Source organism: Protopterus annectens, chromosome 8.part0, assembly GCF_019279795.1.
Source record: "Protopterus annectens isolate FY-2018-M chromosome 8.part0, PAN1.0, whole genome shotgun sequence".
NCBI classification, from domain to species: domain Eukaryota; kingdom Metazoa; phylum Chordata; order Ceratodontiformes; family Protopteridae; genus Protopterus; species Protopterus annectens.
The window spans coordinates 198,616,866-198,638,962 of record NC_056741.1 but is presented as its reverse complement, the minus strand read 5'-3'; positions in this window follow the sequence as shown (position 1 = coordinate 198,638,962).

The following is a 22,097-nucleotide window of genomic DNA, read 5'->3' as shown; positions in this document are numbered from 1 at the left end:
GTCTGCTCGATAGGCGGATGCTCTAACCACTGCACTATTTGTGTTCTGCTTCATTTATATGTATACCCATGGCTCATAGTTACCCGAACAAATGCCTCAACACTTCATTAACACAGCAGGCATCCATTTTCCTGTTGGGAAAACTGCACTACTACACATGCGCCATTCCCTACTGCTCTAGACACATCCCATATGTTGGCTCACTCCAAGTATATTCAGACATCCCAAACTTATAGTCCTGGGACATACGTTCATATAATGGTCAGGGTGTTGAATTAGTCTTCCGGTTTTCGGCTCATCTGACTGGTGACTGAGACTGCCCTGTACCTGTTTGAAAGTCAAACTTAGCACATGGATATAGTTAGTTCCACTGTTAGCATCCTACCTGTGGTTGGAGATGCAGGAGGTTTGCTCACCTCTGGGCAGCTTGATATGACGGCACTAAATATTACAGGGGTTTCCGCTGCTGTTTCCCTTCACATTCATTATGATTGCTTTATTGTGACCATGTTCATTCTTCATGGATATAAATATATATACATATATATATATATATATATATATATATATATATATATATATATATATATATATATATATATATATATATATATATATATATATATATATATATATATGCATATGCACCTACATGCTTATATATATCTGTACATACACATGCATATACACCTACATGCTTATTTACATTTCCCATACTGTTGAATGACCGCCACTTACCGTCGCGCAAACCCGCTTACATCTGCTTTACAGTGCCTTAATCACCCTATATCCGACTGCCATTATTGTGGCCATCATATAAAATTAGATCTTGCATGGCTTTGACCCGGGAACAGCAACACCATAGTCACTGATTTTACCACTAAACCATCCATGATACATTCTGTATGGATGGTACTGCCAACAAATGTGACAGTCGGGTGGTGTACATATGTATAGTACATATTACTATTCATATGTTGCTGAGAGGCATATGTTTACGTTTGCAAGTATACATATTTATGAAATGGACACATACTTGACTACTACTTATATGCATGTATGTGTGATGTGTAGCTATGCGAATATAAGTATGTACATTTATAGATATATGACTACATATCTGAAGTTATACATGGCCATGTATATGAACAACTGCATACAGGAGGTACCTGTACTGTTTGTATACAGGGGTTGTGTGCATCATTACGATGAGGAACCTGGACGAGGTATACAATTTGTGGACATGTGCTATTTGGGAGATGGCTATGGGGAGCTTCATGGGAACATGTGAATGGTATAAATTCCCAATAATGCACGTGGGGAGACATGCATCACAGTCAGGTGTTTAATCCCGAGTTGTAGGTTCTGCAGGACTGGCTGGAGGCTGAGCAGGGTTGTGGACAACTACTGCTAATGCAACTTGTGTCCAGTTGTCTACGGGGCTGGACATTGTGTCGTGCCATCAAGTCTAATCTTTAGAACAGACACTTATACCATGAGGGATGGCCAAAAATTGTGGACACCAATGACTCCAATTCTTTTGGCTTTACGAAAATGAATGAGGGTTATACATGCAAGGGATACCTAGTTTGCAAGCCTGAGACTAACTAGGGTGAGACTGCCTACAAGATATGGGTAGGGGGCACTATGTGCAGATATGGCTGTGCCAAGCTAACAGCCTGAGTATGGGTGGTTTTGGTGTACATTCAGCAAGAGGTGGGGGGAGTGTTGTGGAGGGGATTATGGGTATACAATTATGTATCCAGGTGTGTTGGGGTTGGATGGCTCAGTTCAGGCCAGACCGTTATGTGGGTGTGAGCCGGTAACATTTCTGTACATGTGTATCGCATATTTGAATGTTCATATGTTTGTGAGATTATGTTCTGCAGTATGGCCTGTCAGGGTGTATTGCAGATGTGAATGTTTGTTCTTTGGTTTCCTTTCTGATTCACCCACTGCTCCCTTGTACACCTCCAGTTCACCTATTGTACATCCGACCCAGTCTCCCCTTGGCAAATTATTACATTACCTGTCATGCCCCCGCCCATATTCCACACACACACCATGCATCCCTTCTCTGGTTGATGGCCCATGGCACAGACAACAGAACACATTGCATACTCTACATATCTATGGTACCAATATGGTTGTGAGGACAACCCTGGCATATTTGATCTTCCACATGCTGTACTTCACACACATAGGTGCACGCAAATACCTATCTTTCATGACATGGTAGGTAGACCCGGGTAATACCCCTTCATCTTTAGGCCGTCCATACAGGGATGACTTGGACCACGAATGGGCAGATATTGAGTGAATGCTCTGGCCATTGGTAGGGTTGCCACCTTTTCAAATGGCCAAAGTGGGACATTTTCGGGACACACATCAGATTTTACAGGCCGACACATACCCACGGTCAGTGCAAAGGATAGTGATTTACTTTTATGCCTAAGTGAAAGCTTATTCTTGTAGCAGTTTAGTTGCTTATTCTGTTTCTTGTAACATTTAGGTATTTTAGATACAGAAATAACTATTTTATGGAACTATTACATAAGATATGGGACATAATTATGTCCTACAATCTCAAGACATTTGCCATTTTTAATATTTTTGGTAAGGACACAACTGCCCAGAGAGGGACTCTCCCTCAAAAAGTGGGACAGGTGGTAACCCTAACCATTGGGCTAGGCTTAGCAAAGGGCAGCGGCATGCAAACATGCTGCATTTCGCTTCCACTTGGTATAACAATCAACACTACAATGGAATATATGCACGGGGTTTTAAATGTCATTTGTTCGAGGGAAGGGGGCTCAATATTCAGCTATGTGCCTTTGTGTTTACTTTTTATTTTGGGTGTTCATGAAACTGTCTTGTATGCTTTGCATACATTTCAGTATCTACAGATATATTATTAGAGGCAGGCTGTACTAGTCAGCATTTTGGGTTGCATGTCTGAAGCCGATATGTTCACGTCTCCGTGCAGCGCTTAGACATGCCCCCTGCACTCGCACACGTTTCCTATGCACGTGGATGTTGCGACAGCGCGCCTTCATTAATATGCATATGGTGCTGCTGCACCATCTCTACGCTCCGTGGTCAGTGCAAGGCTAATGCCATCCTTGCGCTGAGCTTCATGAATCCCAGTGCTTATTTTTCCTCACCCCAGAGAAGAAATGTTTCAAACCACAGATCTAGAGACAGAAATATTTGTTTTAATTTAACATACAGTTGTGAAGTCAATGTTTCTAAGAATATAGTTAGTAAATATTGGCATGTTTTGCAAACTGATGAAAATACAGTTGGAATTCTTGGAACTAAGCCATCTTTTGTTTATAGGAATAAAAAAATCTTTAAGAAGACAGTTATGTTACCCTAAACATGGAGGGCAAGATATGAACAATATACTGACAGGCACTAAGAGATTCGTAGGTTCATAGGTTGGTACTAGGCTATCAGCCCTATGGCCTATACAAGCCTAGCCATAACAATTCCTCTGGCATTTCTTCCTACACTATTTACTTCCCTGGACTCCTGTCTAGCAGGGCGACTGACATGATCCCCGGGGTGAATTTCCTTTCTCTCATCCAATCGGCAAGGCTCCTTTTTGAAGAGGGCCAAAGAGGCACTCTGCTTAACATGTATGGGCGGTCTATTCCAGAGTCTGGGGAGTCTCTGGGTCAGGAACCTATCCCTCCAGCATGTTTTGTTTATTGTGATGAAAAGGTTTAGATCCCTGGAGTGTGTGGCTCTGAGGGATTGGGATTTCTTTAAGTGTAGCATGTCCAACAGCTCTGGGTTTGACATGGCCTTGTATGTTAAGCAGAGATCACCTCTGAGTAGATGATATGCGACAGAGTATAGATGGAGTTTTTTAAGGCAGTCAGCGTAGGACATCTGCTTTAGGCCTGTGATTCTTTTAGTGAGGTATTTCTGCGGCCTTTCCAGTTGTTGCAGATGTCTTGAGAGGTACATACCAAATGGGGCCTTGTATTCTATAATGGGTCTAATGAGGGATGAGTACAGTGGGACAATGACCTCCTTTTTTCGGGATGAAAAGCACTTAGTGATGAGATGTGCCACATAGAAGGATTTTCTGACTGTTGTGGCGATGTGGTTATTGAAGGTGAGACCACTGTCCACCTGTGTCCCTAAGTCTCTTATCACACTTTCGGTGTTTAGTGTACTGCCACCTATGTGGTAATTCATGGGTCCATGTTTTTTTCCAAAAGGGGATAACTATACATTTCTTGGAATTGAGCTTGAGCCCATGGCTTCGGCACCAAGCATCTGTTTCTGTAAGGCCCTTTTGTAGAGTATCCACATCATTTGGAGATTTAATAATGGCACCCAGTTTGCAGTCATCTGTGAACTTTGTTAGCCAGCGTCCCTTAGTGTTGGCCTGTACTTCAGAGAAGTAAATGCCAAACAAGAGCGGTCCCAGGACTGAACCCTGAGGTACTCCACTTGTCACTTGTCTGGAGCTTGATTTGGAGTAGGCTACTTTTACAGTGTAGGTTCTGTCAGTAAACCAGTTGGCAACCCATTGGGTGACGTAGGGATTAATGCCCAGCTTAGTAAGTTTATCTATGATTCCAGAGTGGGGGATGGTGTCAAAGGCCTAGATAGGCTGTGTGGGCCACCTTACTCTTGTCCATTGATCTGAGGACTGATTCGAAGAACTCAATCAAGTTCAGGAGACAAGATCGGCCCTTCACAAACCCAAACTGGGTGGGTTCCAGTGTTTGAAGGTTGCCAATGTCTTTGTTTATAAGTTCCATGATAACACACTCCATGGCCTTGCAGATAAGGCTCGTCAGACTGATGGGACATTAGTTTCCAGGATCCAAAGTGGATCCCCCCTTGTGGAGTGGGATAACTGTAACTCTGCACAACTCAGTGGGCACGAAACCTGAGATGAGGCTATGATTAAACATGACACTTAGGTGAGGTGCCAGTTCATATTGTAGTTCATGTAGTACATAGCCCGGGATGTCATCTGGTCCCATGGCTGCTGTATTCTTTGCTTTGGAGAGTGCATTTTTTACCTGTGTGGCCATTATTACCGGAATTTGGCAATCCTCCGGTATTGAGCTGGGCCGTTTAGGGGGTGAGAGGGGGGTGAAGTTGGTGGTGCTTGTAATTTTTGTACTAGTATAAATTAAGATCCAAGCTTTATACATCCTGACTCTGGACATAAGTTCATGCTTAATGTTAAAGCAGATTGTAACACCAAAAATCTAGTATATTTAGCTAAGTGTATGACATGTAGAAAATTTTATGTTGGCAAAACCAAGACACATCTCCGTGAACGGATAAGAGACCATTTATATCGTATTAGTAAAAGATTAGAATACAGTGCACTTGCTAAACATGTAGCATAGGAAGGGGATCAGCATAAATTTTCCTTTCAATTATTGGAGGTTACCAGGACTGATATGAGTTTAGGTGATATTATTAATAACACTGAACACAATGAAACTAGATGGATTCTTAGACTCAGAGCGTATAAAGGCTCCAGTCTAAATGATGTAGTTCCCATGAAACCAGAATTAAAGAACAGAGTGTTGTAGAATTTTTAACGGTTTTATGTATCAAGGTTATACATATGTTTTTTTATGAAGGATGTTTTTTACTGTGGTTGTATTTTTAAATAGCTCTCTTCCCGAGCACATTTACTACTGTTTTACATATCACATGACTAAATATTGTTAATTGATGGAGTATTTAAATCTGTGTTTTTTTGGTCTTTTTGTGATCTGAAGAAGCAATTGTTTGAATTGTGAACGCTCATCTTTTTTATTAAACTTTTTGACTACATTGGGTCTGAAATTTCATCTTTTATCAGTAGTGGAACTGCACTGTGATTGCTTAGTGTTCCATGAAACTACTGCTGTTTTTTGTGTGTGTGTGTGGGTGTGTGTGTGTGTGTGTGTGTGTGTGTGTGTGTGTGTGTGTGTGTGTGTGTGTGTGTGTGTGTGCGCATGTGTGTGTGTGTGTTTAGATACATTTATGATACATTTTTCGTTCGTTAGTTTGGGAGAATGAATCTTAGAATGTACATATTATAACTGTTTCCATTTAGAGCTTGACTTCTGTGTAATTCCTTCTTTCAGCCTTTTTTACTTATGTAGATATAATAATTTAAGTTAGTCAATAATGTCTGACATAAGAGTTTTATCCTTGTTCCTAAGATGTAGAAAAGCTTGTGTTCTATTTTCCTAGTGGATTAGTTGTATTTTAGTTCTGGCGTTGGCTGAGGTGGGCTCTGCAGATGCAAAATGCAAGTGAAATAGTTTGTCTGTCTTTTCCTTTTGTTTTTCAGTAGTCCAACCCACTGGCTAGTATTTCAAAGTTAATAACTATTCAGCTTGCTTGAATTATGTTAATTAGTATGTAGCAAAACTCTTTTCATCTTTCCTTAAGAATGAAATGTAGAAATAATGGTATCTGAATGATCTTTTTACCTGTTAAAGAGAGTACTTACACCTTTAAATGATTTGGTTTTGTGGTAAATCAGAGGATCTCAGGCAGTCAGTACCAAATATTATTAATGCTTATTGATCAGAAAACTCTGAATATCAGTGCTGATGCAAAGTCCATTCCATTAACTTTTTAGTGAATATTCCATAGTCTATTGCTAATTTTTGGTAGCATGCTATATGTTCAAAATGTGCTTGGTGTTGCCTTTATTTTTTCTTCTCCTTTGTAAAAAAAAGAATATATATATATATATATATATATATATATATTTTTTTTTTTTAACTGGGAAATCACTGAAGTTTGTAGTTAGTCATTAAGACATTGTGATGTAAAAAAGAAGTCAAGTAGCAGGTGAAAACAGATTGCCAAAGTGGTTAGAAAATCCTTCTACATGGCCCACTTAATCACAAAAGGGTTTGCATCCAGATCAAAAAAGGTCATTGTGCCCCTCTACTCATCACTCATCAGACCCATCATAGAGTACAATGCCCCATTTGGGATGTACCTTACAGGACACCTGCAACAGCTGGAAAGACCACAGAAGTACATCACCAAGAGGATCACTGGCCTCAAACAGATGCCCTATGCAGCTCGACTTGAAGAAAATCCAGCTGTACTCGGTTGCATACCGCCTACTCAGAGGTGATCTTTGCCTGACATACAAGGCCATGTCCATCCTAGAATTGATGGACATGCTCCACCTAAAGAAAACCTTATCCCCTCGAGCCACACGCTCTAGGGATCTAAAGTTCACCACAACAATAGATAGAATGTGTGGAGGGATAGATTCCTGTCCCAGAGACTTCCCATGCTTTGGAACAAGATTCCAATCTACATTAGGCAGAGCTCCTTGATAACACTCTTCAAAAGAAACCTTGACGAGTAGATGGGAAACAGAAAGTTTACCCTGGGGATCACTTCAATGGCTCTGCTGGACAGAGGCACAGGGAACTAATCTAAGAGGGTGGTGAAAGCCAACACATTCTGGCTAGGCTTATAAATGCCTTTGGGCAGATAGCCTAGTACCTACCTATGAACCTATGTTGAGAACTTTGCACTGACAGTTAGTGTCCAGCTCGCATACTTTTACAGATATTTACATTTCTTATTACAATTAGATATGGCAACATGCATGCGCATGAAATTTATAATTATGCAAATATCTCAAAAATGAAAAGACACCTACAAAACTGTTTTGCAAAAAAAAATGAAGGGTGTTTCTGTGCAAACAAAACTGTCTTTGTAGTTGGAATCCATCTACTGTGGTTATAGAGATATTAATACTTGTTTGCAAATTATTATAATTGTTAGGTCTAGCTGAGAAATTAATATAACCATTGTGAGGAGGAATGTGTACCAAGTAACTGTCATATTTTAGCATTTTTTTTATGTCACACATTTTGAGATATTTGTATTTGCTTTAATGGTAGGCTGGAAACCTGCAATCTCAGGACATTAGTTCAGGCGAAAACTGTCCAGACACGAACTTTGCAGGTTTTCAGAAGAGGTGAAATTTCACTCAGGCTAGGTGTAAAAGAGATATACAGATATCTATCTGGATATATTTATATAGATTTAGCTATAGATGTAAAAATGTATTTAAATGTATTTAAGCAATGATCCAGTACTGTGTAAGGATATATCAGAATATATCTATGATTGGTATGGTTTGATCATAAAGATGAAGCCCAAGTGATTAAACTAAGCCAACCGTGGAAAAATCCTGATATATCCACAAACAGGAGTAGATTATTGCTTTTATACAATCACATTATTTGAAAAAGAAGTTTCTTAAACGTCTTTTTATAAGGGTCCTGTAGTGTTCCTCTGCATTCTTCATTGTTTATTTATGTACTCTCCATGCATATGGAACTCATGTTCCTACACTTGCTCAGTACATCAGTGTAGTGCAGGAGAAGCAGCAGACCTGTTTTTTTTTTTTTTTTTTTGTTTGGCAATGTTTAAAAAGTCAGGATGTTATGAGGGACAGTACTGTACAAATCCATGGAAAAATCAGATATGTTTCTATTTCTTTACTTTTGCAAAATGTAACTGATTTTTCTCATGTTTTGCTGTCTCCCGGCATATGACAATTGAAAGTCTGACCACTCACTGGTACTTCAGTGGCCAGACTTTTTTTTGTTTTGTTATGTGCTTGATTTACAAAGGATATGCTGGTTGAACTATCCAATAAAAGTGCTCATTTTCTAATTGTAATGAGTAGTCATTGTATGTTTGTATAAATGTGCATGCATGTGCATGTATGTGTGTGCGCGTATATATGTATGTATGTATGTATGTATGTGTGTGTATATATATATATATATATATGTATATATATATATATATATATATATATATATATCTGTATGGGTCTACTTCTAAAGCCCGGCTCTCAGATGACTGACTTTCAATAACTTTCAAAATCCTGAGACAAAAATCACGAAAGTTCAGAAACCTGAACGTTGACCATTTACTAGGGTAAATAAATACTTGTCCACTGTAGTGTAATCCTGGAGTTGATATATTTAGTTAAGGGGGCTGTAGGGGGTGCCCTAGGTGGGTTTTACGTACCTCAGTGTGAGTTTTATTTTGGGTGTTCGGAAAAGAGGAAATTATTACTCTATTTTTGTTTTACTTGGATCGCTTGTCTGTGTACTTAATAAAGGATTTTCGACTGGAAACAGACTGCCTGCCTTGCTTGGATTACTTTTGAATACTTAGTAATGCTGTACAATTGTATATTATCTACTATTATTTTTTGTTTTGTTTTAACTTAAGACAAGTTTAAGTTCACTACTTCTACTACTATTGTCTGATCTGATTAATATACAGTGATTAACTAGAAATATATGGACTGAAAATCTTCCACACAGAGTTCATAGTTCATAGTATAAAACTACTTAACAATTTTGTGAAGCCTTTAGCCTAATTATTATGACTCAAACCTGAGACTCAAACCCTGCACCTTTGTTTTTGTGTTACACCTTAGCCATTATAGTTCATAGTTTAGTACTAAGCTAGAGCACTTGTGAGCAATTTTAAGCTCCCTTATCCCCCTTGTGAGACTCAAACCCCTGTTGTGTGTTAAAGGCAAACACCTTTAAGGCACCACACCCAACCCCCCCCCCCCATAGATTCATAGATTCATACTAAGCCCCTTGCTGCCAGCCATTTTAAGCCATTAATTATATCCCTTGTGTTGAAACCCTGCACCTTGTTGTGGTTTGTAAAGCACCTTACCTAGACTACTACTCCCCTCCCATGCTGGACCTGCCCCCACATTATGTGGTCAGAGAGGTTTCTTACACTGTTTTGTATAGCCTCAGTACCTCCACGCCAGTTATCTTTGTTGAGGGTAGTGCAGGATGGCATGGACACAGACATGGATGGAGTGCAAATTCTGAACCCACTTGTAGTATGTCCTACTGTTCACAGTCACAGAGAACTCCAGCTTTTGTGCTTACTGTCAATTATGCCAGTAATGATACTTGGGGAAGGCACCTTCATGAATGAAGACATTCACTGTTTGTGCATATACTTCCTCTGCATCCCTAGATTTGTCCAGGACACTCTTTCATAGAGCAGCTTCTTCTTTAGGAGCTGGATCCATGTACAGCCCTCAAACACACACACACACACACACACACACACACACACACACACACACACACACACACACACACACACACACACACACACACACACACACACACACACACACACACACACACATACACACACGCTTGACTACCAACCATCTGTGCACAGGTACACTGCATCAGAGACACCACATCTTTCCTGAACATTATTCCTGTCTCAATACACTCACAAGGCTATAACACACACATTCACCCAAACCAGTAGCTACCCACCATGTTAATTTTTGACACCTGTCACTCCCTCCCCACCTCTGTATATGATGACAACTCTGCCCTGCCCTCAGAACTCATTACCATGGTAGCTGTTGTCTGATATGGAATGTGGCAAGTCCATGCATGGTACAGCATAGCTTGGTATTAGTATTGCATGCAACATTGTTTATATTTGTTGTATCTAATCTGGACCATCATTGAGAAATGGATGATTCCTTTAATCCAGTGCCACAGCATGCTGGACCTGCCCCCACATTATGTGGTCATCACCATACCATGACACATCAACAGGCATCTCTGCTTCTTACTCTATATTTCATCTTCCCTGATGTCAATAGTCTTCTATATTTGTTGGGGTAACATCATGGTGTGTGATACTGTACATACTGCAAATATTTTGATGCTTGTTTGTGGATCGTATTGCAGAGTGCTATTGGAGACATCTAGACAAAGGAAGCAGGCCTTCATCAATCCAGTCACGCATTCAGCAATGTTTTAGGTCTGTGTGCCTGTGGCTCAGATGAAGTCACAGCAGATATGATAAAGATGCAGGGTAAGATAGGGGAAAATTGGCTCCCGATGGTACTTATAGCAGTACAGAGAGAAAGGCAGATCCCAGATGACTGGAGAATTAGTATACTCATGCCAGTGTACAAGAACAAAGGGGACATCCACAACTGTGGGCAGTACAGAGGCATCAAACTCCTATCATATTACATGAAAGTTCTGGAGACAGTGATTGATAAATGAATATGCAGAGTAGCAGACTGTAAGATGGGAGATGAGCAGTTCAGATTCAGATCAAGATGCAGTACAACTGACCCAAAATTTGCAGTAAGGCAGATAGTTGAGAAAAAGCTAGAGATGATGAAAAAGTCCAACTCGGCATTCCAAGACTTGGAGAAAGCATATGATAAGGTCACAAGAAAGCTGATTTAGGCAGTACTGCAGTGGTTTGAAGTTACAGAAACATTGATAGAATTAGTGCAGGCTATGTACAAGGATCCAATGATTCAAGTATGAACAGTGTTCGGTCTCACAGAGGGGTTCCTAGTGCAAGTGGGTGTGCATCAGGGTTCAGTTCTGAGCCCACTGCTGTTCATACTGTTGATGGGCTACATTAGCAAACAGTTTGGAGGAGAGAGATCAACAAAGCTGCTATATGCAGATGATGTGGCATTACAGGCAGACTCTGAGAAAGAACTTCAGCAAAGGATGCGGGAATTGAATGCAAAACTGAAGGCACATATGATGAAACTTAGCAAAGATAAGACAATGGTAATGGTAGCAAATTGAGTAAATTAGAAGAAGCTCAGAATTTAGAGAGAAGGAAAGGCAGTGGAACAGCTTAACAGCTTCAAGTATCTGGGGGGGGGTGGTTGAGGAGAAGGGAAGTCTGAATGAAGGGGTCAAAGCTAGAATTAGAGGGGCTGTTAGCAACTGGCATAGAGTTTCAGGTATAGTCGATGACAAAAGAAAGCCATAGAAGCTGAAAAGAAAGGTATGCAAACAGTGGTGCAACCAATACTACTGTATGGTACAGAAACCTGGGCAATAAAGGCAGAGCAGATGAAAAAGCTACAGGTGATTGGAAATGAAGTGCCTGAGAAGGGTATTAGAATGTATACTGTGGGAAAAGAAATGAGTGCATAAGAGCAGAAGCCAAAGTAGCTCCAATTGCGGTAAAGATCAAAGAGAACAGATTACAATGATTCAGATCAGTGGTGGCTGGTGACTTCAAATTAAAGGGGTTCTGCAGGAGACAGCTGAATGGGTGGGGCCAATGGGAAGGGGTGTGGCCAACTAAAAGGGGGTGGAGCTATGCTCAAAACCACAACAACTGGAACTTTAATTAAATACGCTGCCCTGGGTGCCAAACCATCATTACGAGAGTCCAATCAAGACAAAATGAAGTGTAGAAGAAAAAAATATTTCAGTGCATTGGCTATATGACAACTTACTTAATATCTACATGGAAACACATAGGTTGTGAGGCATGAAAAAGTAAATAATTTTTTAAATACATTACTGGAATGCCAGTCAAAAGCAGTTCTAATTATAATTTATATTCAGCTTTATAAAATTACCAAGTAACATGCTGAACGTAGCAATCTCTGTGATACCCCCACTTGTAAAAATGTTTCTTATCCAAAAAAGACCTGCTGCCTGACAACTATCTACTTGTTTCATAGGGAAAACATGATAATAGTAAAAATGAACAGCAAACAAGAAACAAGCTCAAGATAAATTGCTTAAAGGATTAATGCACAAGTTATGGACCACATATGATAGATTGGCATTCTGTTTAGTTTACGGGTAAAGCCTGCAAAGATGACTACAAGTCTCCAACAAATGTAATGAGCTTCTGAAAATACTGTAATCCTGTCCTTTATTACAAGTACCATCATATGCATTTCAATACCTAAAGCTTATACATTGTCTAGTTATGTAAATATTCTCTGCATGGCAACTACAAAAAGGTTTTCAATGTTGGTAATTCTTTAACAGTATGCTTATTAAAGCTTACTTGCATCTTAACAATCTCTGACAAGCTTACCTGATGGTCATTAAAGTATTGCTACTTAAACACAGAATAACAGGGCACTGTAACAGCATACATTTTCTGAATAATAAGAAGCATAAATCAACAGTATAAAAATATGACAGAAAACCAGAACATTCTGCAAAATCAAGGACAGATGAAAAGCCACAGTTGTACTTGTGGTCTACCTTAGATGGGGGAATACTCTGCACACTTACACTCATAACTGCTCCTTGCCTTGCTTGGACACATCCAAAGCCACTGCAGTGGGGAGTGGGGTGCAACAAGTATGTCACAATTTGAAATGTCTCGGGCTGATGGTGATGGCTCATACCTCTCAACCTCTGAGCAAGAAATCTGGACAAAGCCATACATAGAAGTGAGACACAGGTCCAAAAATAAGAACAATTTTTAAATATTGCTCTTATAAACTTAGAAAGATAATAGACAAGTAGTAGGTCTTGCATTAGTATGAATTTTCTGAACGGTATGAAATCTGAAATTCAAATGTCTGCCATTATTTTCTAACTTCAGTCTTTAATGATTTGCCACTAATTTGCCAGAAAACCACAATTTTATGAAAAACAGACCAAAAATGTGATGCAAAAATATAAAATTGCCACACAATATAGCTGGGAACCTGTCAAAGAAGGGACACCTTTTTAATATTAGTACTGTTAACTTGAGCAGCTGACAAAATAAGAGCATCTACATGCATTTCTGAAATAAAAGTAATCTATAACTCTGATCCTTACAGTTATTTATAATTGTAAACCCGCCACGTTTTCTTCCAAAATTGCCATTCTGCAGAGGGACTATTAGGGGGAGAGCAACATTTTGAGCCAAAATTAGGGACAGTTGAGAGGTTTGGATATTCCTAATTCTATAAAGCAATTTATCTGCATGTACCTCTCAACCTCTTATTGCAGGAAATCTGGACAAGGCCAAATATATTGGGGGAACATACAAACAGTACTAAAAATTGCTCTTGTATAAACTCAAGACAGTTGATAGAATAACAGGTCTTGGTTTAACATGCATTTTTCTGAAGGTTATGATGTCTGAAACTCAATGTCTGTCATTATTTAGTGGCTTCATTCCTAAATGATTTGCCAGAAAACCACATTTTTTATGAGGAGCAAACCAAAAACAAGAAGCAAAAATCTGGACAGTTGAAAGGTATAATTCAGCCAGGGCTGTCTTTGAGTTTGCTGCCCTTCCCACTTCACAAAATCATGGTCGAATGGAGCCTCCCACCTGCAGCCATTCCAATGTTCCATTCCTTGGTTACTTCGCCCCATTTACCATAAGCACTATAATGTGCATACTGCTTTACTTCTGCAATGATTTGGATTTCATTTGAAAGTTTTATTTTGCATTTTACAGCACAAACACTAATACATATCTGCTAAACAAAGCAATGCAGTCTTACAATGAAAATATATTTAGCATTCAAACTTCGCTGCCATTGAAACTCACATTCATTGAAACAGCATTGAAACCCACATTCAAAGAAAATGCATTTTGCCTGTGACAGATAAAGATCAACTTCGGGCTTTCAAATCATAGGCCCCTTTAACACAAAGCATACACATGCTCTTTGATACACCTTCCTGATTGTATTAAATTATATTCCTTGTACAATACAATACAGTTGTTAGAGGGCATTTTAAATTTATCGTTTTGAACATTTTTCCAGTAAACAATGAAACAAAATGCATGCACCAATAATGACAAAACTGCCCAATTCAAAACATTTCCATCATAATAGTCTACTCAAATTTTTACAGTCCACCAGTATCAGTAAATATGCACAATCTCTGACAAAGTAAAAATAATCTAAATTCCACATTTGTAACTAATGAAGAGGTTGCTGCTAGCAAACAACTTTATATGTTATTGTTTCATCTACAAATAAAATGCCTGTTGCCCTTGTGGAATAAATTGCCTATGTTGCATTAAAAAATGATACGCTAGTAATATCACAATAGGGAATGGATGGCAAACTGATAACAGGTTCATGGTTACTAGGTATCTTCACCAAAAAGGACTGCAGCATCCACCACCTTTATAACATAGTACAGTATGAGAAATGCATCTACTTACTGTGGGAGTAGAACCTGCAGCCTTCTTCATCAAAAGCAAGTACACTACCTGTTGTACTATTAACAATGCAAGCTGACCTAGCATAAGCAGCACTAAACTTTTGTTCTCCCGCAGCTCACAGCTCCTTGTAAAATCTACTCGACACTCAGCTGTATCTCTGAACCTTGCAGCAGAAGAAATCTGGAAAAAGCCAACATTTATTGGGGGGGGCCCAAAATCCAGGGACACATTTTAAACATTGCTTGTATAATGTTGGAAAGTTGCTAGAATAAAATGCTGTGTTACCACCATACATTTTACTGCCAAGTCTTAAACCCAGGGCCCTGTGCAAAGCAGTCAGAGCAACATACCAGTATGCCAAATGAGCTGTTTTGTGAAAGAGAGGAAGACAAACTTAAATGGCTACCATTTGGTGAATTTAGTCCTCACCATAGCTCTCAAAAATAGGGACAAATTTCAAATACCCATGTTATAAACTTAGAAAATTGCTAGAATAAAAGGCTTTGTGTTACCATGTACTTTCTGAAGAATATGAAGTCTGAAATTCAAATGCCTATTATTTTTATTTATTTAACATTTAATCAGGAAAGTCTGACTTGGAAAAAAGCCAATTTTCAGCAGAGGCCCAGGGCAAAACACTGCAGACACATGTCTTTGTAAGATGGGCGGACATGTAGACTCCACACACAAGGCACCCAAGCCAAGAATCAAACCAGAGAACCTGTAGCTGTCAGGCAACAATGCTACCAGTGCACCACTGCACTACTGAGTGTGCAAGGAAAAGAAACCTATGGAAATCACAGATTTTATGAGGAACAGAACAAATATGAGGCAAAAATCTGCAATTTTTTTTTCCAAACGGTGGTTGGTAGGGAATTCAGGCCCTTGTCACTTGCATTCATGGTACATGGTTCAAGCCTGAGGTATTCTCTACCCATCACCATGTGTTCTCTGGGGCATTTTACAGACAGACACACACACAAGCACATACACACACACACACACACACACACACACACACACACACACACACACACACACACACACACACACACACACACACATCTCCTTGCTGACCTGAAAACAGTTCCCGTCCACACATTCACATACTTCTTCAACCTGACCTGAAAGCAGTCTCCGTTCCCATCAGTAAATCCACTCTCAGTCTCCTCCTCAGCCCGTGCAAGCTAAAGGCTGGGTTTCCGGTCCTCCTGGTAGGTTTCTCAGCCTGTTGATGATGCTGGTTTTCCTGCGAGAGTAGGCTGGAAGCCCCAGCCTGCTGACAATGCAGTCCGGTGTCATTCTTTTCCACGGTTGTCATCACCACACAGACTTCTGGGCTGCGAGGTAGGGATGCCATTTTCACTTATCCGGACTGCCTGGCTGAGCAGTATGGAGTTCTGAGAGAGTACCCGGAACTCCAAGCACAGCACAAACACGCATGCGTGGAGTTCCAGACTCATTCATTTTCTTCTTCTTTTCTATTTCCCTTTTCTTCTTCATTTCTAGGTGGGGGGGCTGTAGTCCTGCAGTCCTATAGCATGAGCCGTCCCTGAAAATAAGCTACCATCACCATCATCTAACTACCCAAAAATACAAACTATGTAAAAAAAGTATGGGGAAAAATAGCTCTCAATTCTATGTAATCAATGCCTATGATACTATGTATGTCAATTTATACTGTTACTTAATCCTGTGATATTAATGACATGCCAGTGATCATAACGTACACTTGTACTTGTCTTGCTATATAAATGTACTCATTGCTGTTATATCAATGCCTATGTATATCTTAGTTGCAAGCCCTTATGGCTTGTCCTCCTTTTCTGATATTTCATGGACATACTAAAGAAAAAAACAAACCAGGAACAAAGTAGACCAGCAAATCGACTCCAGGAAGCAAAAACCAGAACAAACACCAAAGACCACACGAGTTTACCTAGGTTTCATCTTTAATCAGACTTCTTCAGAATACAAATGATAAAAAACACACCCTTTTTATATGTAACACATAGAAATGACATCACCAAATTAGTGAAACAAGTAAAATTCCTTTCAAAATAAAAGGAACACTAACCACAAGGTTAGTAACTAATAAAAACCATTAAGAAAACACTAAAAACATGTTGTCATAAAACCAGTAGGATGTAAACAGTGTGTAAATATTGTACAATTAAATGTTGTAAATCTGTGTACATACACTAATAATTTTATCCCAAAATATTCTTAAATTTCAAGATAGGCATAATACTAATACAGTCGTTAATGCCTGGAAACACTAGAGCATTCAGTTTCAGTTGCCATTTCATTTCACAAATGTCTAAGTGTACTTCAAGCACTCTACCCTGTGTGTCAACCAATATCTGCTGTATAACACTAAATTTAAAAGAATGACCCGTGTTTGACTCAATATGCCTATATAAAGCATTAGTCTTCTTCCTTAATCTAATGTCTGATTGATGCTCGATTATACGATCCCTAAGTGCCCTGCTTGTCTTCCCAATATAAAAGGCCGGACATTGTCCGCACAAGGCCACATAAACTAAGTTCTTACTAAAGCAATCAAAGTGGCCATCAAGCCTGATGGGAACACCAGCTACTTTTTAAACTGAATTAGTGGGATTGATTAGGTGACAAACACTACACCTACCACATTTAAAAGTACCCCTACTTCTGTTACATACTGGCTGAGGCTTGTGTTCCTTTTCTAAAAGTTGTTTAAGTGAGCTGCCCTTTCTAAAAACACACCTAGGAGGTGCACCCACTTTATCTCTAACCATTTGGTCAAGCTTTAAAAGCTTCCAATTGTTGATAACTATCTCCCTAATATACGGAGCGTCAAAGGAAAAGGTAGTGAAAAAATAACGAATTTTCATTACTAAACTTTGTGGGCTCAATATTGCCACCTACAATACCATCAGTACCTGATCTCAAACAATCATTAGCATTGCCATTTGAATGTACCCGTTCACCAATAGGTTTACCCTTAATTAAAGCCCAATAAACTCCATTTAGTCTTTTTGATGTAACTTCTTCAGCAATATATGTACATAATCCTTCCAGATAACCACGTCTAATAAACATCAGCTTAATAAATTCTATTTCCTTTAAAAATTCATCATCCATACTAGTCATTCTAGCTGCCCTGACCATTTGCCCTTTTATAATTGCTTTCTTTTGATGGTCAGGGTGGCTACTTGAATAACTCAAGTAGGAATTAGAAAATGTTGCCTTCCTATGTATTGTAGATACCAAGGTGTTGTAAACATTATTGATAACCAAATGGACATCAAGATAATCAATTTCGGTTCTACTCACATTATGTGTGAACTTCAAAAAGTCAACAGAATTATTAATATACTCCATAAAGGTGTCTAGTTCATCAAAATCACCTTTCCAGACAATGAACAAATCGTCCAAAAAACATGTGTAAAAGGTGATTTGAGACATAAATTGACTAGTAAACAAAAATTCCTGCTCCCAATATGCCATGATGTAATTGGCATAAGCAGGAGCACAAGCTGCCCCCATGGCGACACCAGTCACCTGCTTGTAATACAACCCCTCAAAGTGAATGAAATTATTATTAAGGACAATTTCCATCAGGCCAACCAGTAAATTAATTCTATCCTGGTCATACAAGCCAGTTTTAAATAATTGTCGTTCCAACCAGTCCAAGCCAATGGCTGTAGGAATGACTGTAAAAAGGTTAACTACACCAACTGTAATCAATATAGTATTGTTACTAATCATGAATGACTTTCAAATTCTCTAAAAAAGACCAAGTGTCCCTAGTAATGTATTCGAATTTCTTTAAACCCTTTTGCAATTCATGGTATAAAAATTTACTTATGAAGCAAGTTTTACTGCGTTTTCCGTCAACAATGGGCCTAAAGGCTAAATTGTCTAACCCCTTATGTATTTTGGGGATCCCGAAGATACTACTAACACGCGGATAGTTATTAGTCAAAAAAGAATGTTCCAACTCATTAATATGCCCTTGCATTAATAAGTCGTCAATAAACAAATTAATCTTACTATAGGCAATATTTAGTTGATTAACACTGCACTCTTCGTATGTGTCGGACAACAGCATGGCCAACATATTGTCCACGTAATCAACCCGATCAACAACTACCAAACCATTACCTTTATCAGGTTTCATAAATCTGATAGTACTGTCAGAAATTAAATCATTTAATAACAAACATTCATCCCTAGTTAGATTGTCCATTCTATCAAAGGCATGTTTCATAGTTGACCACCGGGCCTGTGCAAAATGGTCCCTAATCTCACCTTCACACATCTTTTTGAAACAGCCAATTACACTTTTACTGGGTGGCACAAATTTAATTGGCTTTTTTAACACCTGAGTTGCCTGGTTAACATTTTCACCCTGGAACAACAGTTTCAAGTTCATTTTCCTCACAAGTAATTTCAAATCAACTAAGATGTCACTTAAGGAACCCCTTGCCAAAGGTACAAAGTTTAGCCCTTTAGCTAATAAATTAACATGCCGTTCATGAATGGTTTTGCTAGAATAATTATATATTTTAAAATCACCATACACATTGGCTATAACTGATGGATTACTTAGCCCCCCCCAGATGTGTAGCTTTTAATACATCCCCACCAATTTGAATAAGGTAATCAAGACCTTCATCATCCTCATAGTCGTAATTACAAATCGCCCCGTCAGTACTAACCACATTCTGACTATTAATATTATTGGGTTCAAATGCTACATTCAAACCGGGTGGGTCCACACCAGAAGAAACTGAATAGAAGCTAATATCTAGTAAAGAATCACGTTCTATACTGCCATTGTCAATATGGTTAGGACTGGAAAAACAACCTCCAGGCAAACTAGCAAAGTTTTCAACATACTCAAAAAGCTGATTAGTGTTGTTATTATTGTTGTTAACACCTAAATGAAAAACACACAATTTATTGTTATCCATCGCTAGTGATTGCGTTTGATCTAATAAACCACTAGCAGGTGTATACAAGCCCTCACCACTAACTGGAGGAGGCTGAAAGAACATGTCCAAAGTTAAATCAATATTGCCAACATTAGTTTTAGCCTTATATTCACCAACGCTAACATACTGACTGTCCAAGTTAAATAAAAAATGAAATTCATCGCTAATAGTTATAGCGTTAGGGGAAACCTTACAAAAACTTGTTGTGTTGTTAAATTTGTTCTCAATGTTTTCATTAAAAAGATCATCCAATGAAGCACTTGGCGCCAAAGGTGTCAAATTGTCAGCCACACACTTACTGAAATGCAAGTTATTGTCATTGTTAGGCATAAAGGCCATAACATAGTTGGTACAATCGCAAATGTCAGTCATACCGAAAAAAGGACGAAGAACGTCCCTACCGTTGTCATTTGTAAAAACTGGTGAACTGTTAAGTTCGTAATTGCTGCAAACATCCATTCTACCTAAAAAAGAAGCTGGAACATCACAATTAGTAAGGCTACAACCGTCAATTCGGTCAGTCCCATAGTACCTCTGCTCAAACGAACTGGCAAAAGCTGAACAAACAAAGTCGGTAGTCATGAAATCTCGTAATGGATCAGCAGTTAAACACTCAGATGAACTACCACTAGCGTGTCTAACATTGCCATGAAAACCACCAGTTTTACCAATAGATGACTTCTTAGATACAGCAATATCGTGAAAATTCTCAAAGTTAATGTCAGAGTTGGAATAATTTAACGAACAGCTATGTGAAACTAGTTGAGCAAAAGTTGATGTTGGTTTAGGGTGCTCACCTGTGTTCAAAAAAACGGGAATCACTTCCTCCAATGAGTTTGGTTGTTCCCGCTGTTCGAGGCATAGTAATTCCTTACTTTTGGTTTTGCACCTTGACTGCGGTAGTCGTTGGCTTCCATTGTTTCCTACCGCTGAGCTCGACCTCTTATCCTCTCTGACCTTCTTAATTCCATCTCTAAAGGGAATTCAGATTCAATAGGTGCCTCATTTATGTCCTCCTCTCTTGACGTCAGCTCTACTTGCCTATTGAACATGTATTTATTTAAAGGGACCCTGCCAAAACAATTACCTTCAGACAAAGGATATACTTGGTTACGTCTATATTCATTAGTGTCCCTATCAATCTTTCTTGCTTTTCTATCATGAAAAAGTGCACATTGAGAATTGACACTATTCAATAAGTTTTTGTAATTAGACATATAGTGATCAAAATTTAAGTCTGTGGTAATTTTCACATTTTCACTTTCCAAATCACCTAACAAGGTAGTGATTTGTTGGTTATTGTATTTAATGATAATTTGTAGTAGCTCAAGCCCCATTCTGTCATAAAGCTTATGCACTTCATCCAACATGTCCCTTTTTGTTCCAATACCATTAGGATATTTCCAAGCACGTAACCCCTTTGGCACAATACCACAGTCAATATTCTTTTGTAAATAACCATTTTCGATTTGCAATTTTTTAAGCAAAAATAACTTTTTCTCAAAGTCTTTAAGACGCTCTGTAAAAGATTTAAAAATGTTCCTTTCAGCGTTCACCACTGGTCCACTACGCTGAAAGCTGAACTCATTGACTTTCCACTTATTCACATCAAATTCAGCAAAAATATTGTTACCAGTAGTATCTTCAGATGTGGAAGGAATAGCAGTCCTCACTCCAGTATTCACCTCATGGGAACTGCGTCCAGTACTAGCAATGCTGGTGATGTCACGTCTCCTAGTAGGTCCAGACCCACTAATAGTGTCTTTTTGTTGGCCTTCCACCAAGCTTTGAATTTGCTTCGAATGCTCAGCCAGTTGCTGGTTAATAGCCTCCAACAAGCCAAAAATGTCTGGTCCAACACCACCACTATCCATACTAAAGAAAAAACCAAACCAGGAACAAAGTAGACCAGCAAATTGACTCCAGGAAGCAAAAACCAGAACAAACACCAAAGACCACACGAGTTTACCTAGGTTTCGTCTTTAATCAGACTTCTTCAGAATACAAATGATAAAAAACACACCCTTTTTATATGTAACACATAGAAATGACATCACCAAATTAGTGAAACAAGTAAAATTCCTTTCAAAATAAAAGGAACACTAAAAA